The sequence below is a fragment of the Nycticebus coucang genome, chromosome 23 (assembly GCF_027406575.1).
Source record: "Nycticebus coucang isolate mNycCou1 chromosome 23, mNycCou1.pri, whole genome shotgun sequence".
NCBI lineage: Eukaryota > Metazoa > Chordata > Mammalia > Primates > Lorisidae > Nycticebus > Nycticebus coucang.
In genome coordinates, this window is record NC_069802.1 from 105948 (window position 1) to 112141 (window position 6194).

General features: G+C 38.5%; 1 non-coding gene across 1 annotated transcript; it reads right to left on the bottom strand.

The window, feature by feature from the left end:
• Window positions 1-5378: 5378 nt before the first annotated feature.
• LOC128576144 (small nucleolar RNA SNORA16B/SNORA16A family) lies at window positions 5379-5513 on the bottom strand. Its single transcript, XR_008377258.1, has one exon. It is a non-coding gene; the product is annotated as a small nucleolar RNA SNORA16B/SNORA16A family (small nucleolar RNA).
• Window positions 5514-6194: the final 681 nt, after the last annotated feature.

A 6194-nucleotide genomic window follows, 5' to 3' on the forward strand; every position in this document is an offset into this window, starting at 1 on the left:
AAACTTTTTAAAGAGGGGACCAGTTCACTGTCCCTTTCAACCACAATCTACACTTTAGAGACTATCCACTTACAAATACTAGTCACCACAAGATATCTGCATTTACAAAAACAAAACACATGCCTATATAAAAACAACCACTAGACCAGTGATTGTGAACCGGTTGACCATGGCACACAGGTGTGCCGTGAGAGGATCTTAGGTGTGCCATGATAGTTTTTAAATTTCATTATTTTCAAAAGAAGTTCAAAGCACAATTTTTTTACTCTTTTTTTGATCAACATAATTTACGTGTGCCACAAAAGTTTAAATATAGATTCATGTGCACCACGAGATAAAGAAGATTGAAAACCACTGCTCTAAACAAATATCCACTTCTGCCCTCACAGAACTGATTCCAGAGCCCACTATTCACACTGCCCCCTTTTCATCAAGAAATGTTTAAGACAGTCAATGACTGGGATTCGTGGACCACAACAGAGAGAAAAGGACAGCAAACTCCAGTTAGAACAATACATCCCTCTATCTTCTTAATTAACTGAGACTGTAACAATGACTCAAAAGATAGACATTCTACCCTCCCATCAAGATAAAAATGTATAAAGTTATTTAATTCACCTAATAATAAATATATCAAATTTTATTTAACACTTGAGGTCCCTACACTATTACACATCTTGCACCTTTCATAAACCATATACAAAAACATACAACACTCACCAGACACACCTAATAAATATACTCAAAAACTACATCTCCCCAACACCTGCCATAGTCATAGACACCCCTTCATTTCTACCAAATATGTCTTCTTAACCATTTTATAATGCCTGCTATGACTATTAGTCTTAATATTCAGATTAGCCACTTGGCCTGTACAAAAGCCTCAAATACTACTTCTCAAGCTAGAAACACTATTAACACAAAATGAAGACCAGTTTAAAAAACTTAAAAGATCAAAGTACACTAAACAACACCTTACTAAGTTATAACCATAAATGACAAAATTTCAAAGATACATATTATTTTGTCTAATGATGCCCAGTCAATTAAAAAATACAAACTATTAATAATATAATCCAAAACATCACTCAAAAGAAAAAATTCTTTAACACTAAAATACAAACATGATGGTCCTAACACAATAACCACGTTGGGAAGGGGGCTCCTCCTGTTACTCCTATTACTATCTATATTACTATATACAAAACATGCCTGTCCTCCTGTCTCTTTGCTCATTGTATTAATTTCCAACTAAAATACCTTATGATCCCAAAATTAATACTTGAAATCATAGCCATTGTTCCCATGTCAAAAAATCCCCAAAATCCATACATACAAACCCAGAAACAAAACTGAAAAGCGATAATGGATGCTGTTATCCTAAACAACCACTACCTACTAGACACTACTAGACAAGCCCTGATGAAATCAGATAAGCCTACATGCCATTATCTAAAAATGATGTGTTCACTTCCAAACTCTACTATCATAGAGTTGGTAGACTCCATAATACCAAAGACAAAGGATACTCTATACATACAATAAAATATTAACTATAAATTTAGTCTAAATAAAAATACTTTAAAAATATAACCACTTTAAAAAAACAACAAAAAATTTTTTTTGCATTTTTTCTTTTTTCTTTTCTTTTTTTTTTTTTTTTTTTTTTTGGCCAGGGCCTGGTTTGAACCCACCACCTCTGGTATATGGGGCCGGTACCCTGCTCCTTTGAGCCACAGGCACCACCCAAAACAACAAAAACAAATTTTTTTTTTTTTTTTAGAAATAATTATTGCAATTTATTGTATTTCCAGGGGTCGAACTTATTCTGGCAAAAGATAAGTTTAAAGTTACCCTGGGAATAACATGTAGTATAGTTAACAGTAGATAACAAGGTGACAATAACTAACCACAGGGGCAGGGACATCTGAGAATAACCTGCTTCTGATTCTCATAACTGATGCTCTTAACTTTTGTCTCCACAGTTCTGCAGTTTACTGGTTGGGCGTGAATTTCTTGGGGGATAATCCCAGATGTGGGTATGATGTAATCTGGATAACTTGACCGCTGTAGGGGTCATAAGCAGGATGTCCTAGAGGTCAGTCCAATTTTTCTTGAGTTGTTTGTCAGGTTTTCCCGTCCAAGTCCTGAGGATCACCTGGTCACCAACCGGGATGTATTGCAAGGTTTCACAAAGCCAGGGAGGGGGGCTCTTTTTCAGTAGTTTAGAGGATGGCATAACGTAATTCAGGACGTGGCAGGGCATGCTGTGACAGAGATGGAAGGCCATCTGCTGGGGGCCTTGAAAAAGTGTGAAAGCCATAGTGGGTCGAAGGTCCAAGGCCCACTGAGTAAGTTCTTTGTCTGGGTAGGTTACTGGAATGCAGGATCTGGAAAATGTCTGAAAAACTATTCCAGGGTAAAGAAGTAAACAGAGGCTTAATCTGGCTTCTTTAAGCCAACTCAGATGAAGTCAGGGTTGTGAAACTATTTAGCAGTCACCTGGGCTAGTGAGTTGAGTGATTTTTGTTGAGTCTCAAGGCTTTTGGAGGTTTTCCCCATTGGTCTTAGAATCAGAGATGAATCCAATCTTCAATCACACTTTTTTTGGCATGTAGTCTATAGATTGGGACCAGCACTTTTGCTTGCTTTTATAATGTTACTTCTGGGGCAGCTATCTCAAAATATGTCAGAGACATGTGCTTTGGGGTAAATATATATATATATATATTTTTTTTTTGTCTTTAGACATTTTTTTTTTTTTATTGTTGGAGATTCATTGAGGGTACAATAAGCCAGGCTACACTGATTGCAATTGTTAGGCAAAGTCCCTCTTGCAATCATGTCTTGCCCCCATAAAGTGTGACACACACCAAGGCCCCACCCACCTCCCTCCTTCCCTCTTTCTGTTCCCCCCCCATAATCATAATTGTCATTAATTGTCCTCATATCAAAATTGAGTACATAGGATTCATGCTTCTCCATTCTTGTGATGCTTTACTAAGAATAATGTCTTCCACGTCCATCCAGGTTACTACGAAGGATGTAAAGTCTCCATTTTTCTTAATGGCTGAATAGTATTCCATGGTATACATATACCACAGCTTGTTAATCCATTCCTGGGTTGGTGGGCATTTAGGCTGTTTCCACATTTTGGTGATTGTAAATTGAGCTGCAATAAACAGTCTAGTACAAGTGTCCTTATAATAAAAGGATTTCTTTCCTTCTGGGTAGATGCCCAGTAATGGGATTGCAGGATCAAATGGGAGGTCTAGCTTGAGTGCTTTGAGGTTTCTCCATACTTCCTTCCAGAAAGGTTGTACTAGTTTGCAGTCCCACCAGCAGTGTGAAAGTGTTCCCTTCTCTCCACATCCACGCCAGCATCTGCAGTTTTGAGATTTTGTGATGTGAGCCATTCTCACTGGGGTTAGATGATATCTCAGGGTTGTTTTGATTTGCATTTCTCTAATATATAGAGATGATGAACATTTTTTCATGTGTTTGTTAGCCATTCGTCTGTAGTCTTTAGAAAAAGTTCTATTCATGTCTCTTGCCCATTCATATAAGGGATTGTTGGCTTTTTTCATGTGGATTAATTTGAGTTCTCTATAGATCCTAGTTATCAAGCTTTTGTCTGATTGAAAATATGCAAATATCCTTTCCCATTGTGTAGGTTGTCTCTTTGCTTTGGTTATTGTCTCCTTAGCTGTGAAGAAGCTTTTCAGTTTCATGAAGTCCCATTTGTTTAATTTTTTGTTGTTGCAATTGCCATGGCAGTCTTCTTCATGAAGTCTTCCCCCAGGCCAATATCTTCCAGTGTTTTTCCTATGCTTTCTTGGAGGATTTTTATTGTTTCATGCCTTAAGTTTAAGTCCTTTATCCATCTTGAATCAATTTTTGTGAGTGGGGAAAGGTGTGGGTCCATTTTCAGTCTTTTACATGTAGACATCCAGTTCTCCCAACACCATTTATTGAATAGGGAGTCTTTCCCCCAAGGTATGTTCTTGTTTGGTTTATCGAAGATTAGGTGGTTGTAAGATGTTAGTTTCATTTCTTGGTTTTCAATTCGATTCCAAGTGTCTATGTCTCTGTTTTTGTGCCAGTACCATGCTGTCTTGAGCACTGTGGCTTTGTAGTACAGACTAAAATCTGGTATGCTGATGCCCCCAGCTTTATTTTTGTTACAAAGAACTGCCTTAGCTATACAGGGTTTTTTCCGGTTCCATACAAAACGCAGAATCCTTTTTTCCAAATCTTGAAAGTACGATGTTGGTATTTTGATAGGAATGGCATTGAATAGGTAGATTGCTTTGGGAAGTATAGACATTTTAACAATGTTGATTCTTCCCATCCATGAGCATGGTAAGTTCTTCCATTTGTTAATATCCTCTGCTATTTCGTCTGAGGATTTCATAGTTTTCTTTATAGAGGTCCTTCACCTTATTCAACATATATTTCATGCTGACCCCTGTGCTACATGGCACAGCACAGTAGTCAAGGCTAATACAGAGAGAAGTTTGTTAAAAGTGGGATTTTTACTTAGAAACATTAAGTGCATCCAAAAGAGGAAAACGTGGAATAAGTGGACAGAAAGGCTAGGCTTTTTATATCTTAAATTTGTGTAATGATGCTCCTGTTTCTGATTATAATTCACTCTGGTGTGCATGGTTAGACAGAGCTCTTGTGATATTGTCATCAGATCCCCCAGAGGTTACTCTGAGGCATCTTGCTTCTTCCCACCTCTAAAGCTTTGTTTTTCTTTTTCCTTGAGTGCTTGCTCTATCTCATCCTCAAAACCACTCTTGCTTTAGTAGCACTCGTCAGGGCAAGGCCCCTTCACAGACATTGTCGTGTCATGAGAAGAGTGTCAGCAGAACTAAACGCTGTGCTGAGGCTGTGGCTGACTTACATTCTGCCTCAAGCTTGATTCTTAGACCAGCACTGAGGCTGTGGTTTCTCAGATTCGCCGGGGAGCGCCCCTACCATCCACATTGAATTCCTCGCCCAGGCATCAGTGTGCTTTTTTTTCTGTGTTATCCTTATTATTCATGAACTTTGTTTGCTAATTCATATGCCTTTATATGTAGATGTTTAGATATCTACATAAAGTTAAATAGTAAACTAATAGGTTTCGGCGTGTTTTGGAGTTCCTGATGCAATTCCAATACAGAGCCAGGGCAAAAGCCAAGGGTCTGTGAGTTGCTGCAGTCTCTTCCTTGCCAGAAAGTCCTCTCTGTGCCAGCTCACAAAGAGCTTTCTTTTGCCCAATGCCCTCAGTGTCGCTGACTGCCAGTCTGCCGTCTAGTCTGCGGGGCCTTGTTCTGTTTAAACAGTCCGTGCTTGGTTTCTTTTTTCTTTTTTTTTTTTTTTACAAAAACTATATTTTCCCAAAATGTTGCTGATCAGTTACAGCAAAAAGAACCGCGACCCTCGAGGAAAACTGTCACTCTAGGCTCCTCTTTGACCACAGCAGCTATATGGAAGCAGCTGCAGCTTCGATAAGGGCCACCGTGCTTGGTTTCTTCTATGATGCTGCGTGGATAAGTGTTCTTGAGGTTGAGGGTCATCTTTTTTTTTTTTTTCTTTTGCAGTTTTGGCCGGGGGCTGGGTTTGAACCCACCACCTCCGGCATATGGGGCCGGCGCCCTACTCCTTCGAGCCACAGGCGCCGCCCGATCTTTTCACTTTTTTACATTCCCCTCAACACTTTGCACTGTGCTGCTCAGTAGACATGTCTTCAGAATTTTTACTTAGACAACAATGAAATATTTCCTTATTATATTGACTATATTCTTCAAGTGGAATACATATGTGTGTGTCAAGAATTTCTTTTCAAGTACTGAGCTAAATGATTAATTGTTACTGGGATGTGTTCTTTCATTAAGGAAATATAAAAAGATGTATAAACGTAAACATAGCTTTTTAGCTATTTAATTTGGGGATTACCCAGTTCAGTGTGCCTCCTATTTAGCAGATTCTTATTGATATTATTTTTGATCTCTAACCTGATACAAATTATTCAGATGCTTGGTTGATCAAAGGAGAAACTTTTTTTCTTTTTTCTAATGGAGTCACAGAGAGCTGAGCTGACTCAGACCTTGGAAAAACACCATTCTCACCAGTTGACCACAAGCACATATATAAACCAAAATCAAAATGACCTTCACAGTTGGCTCGGTGCCTTTGGCTCA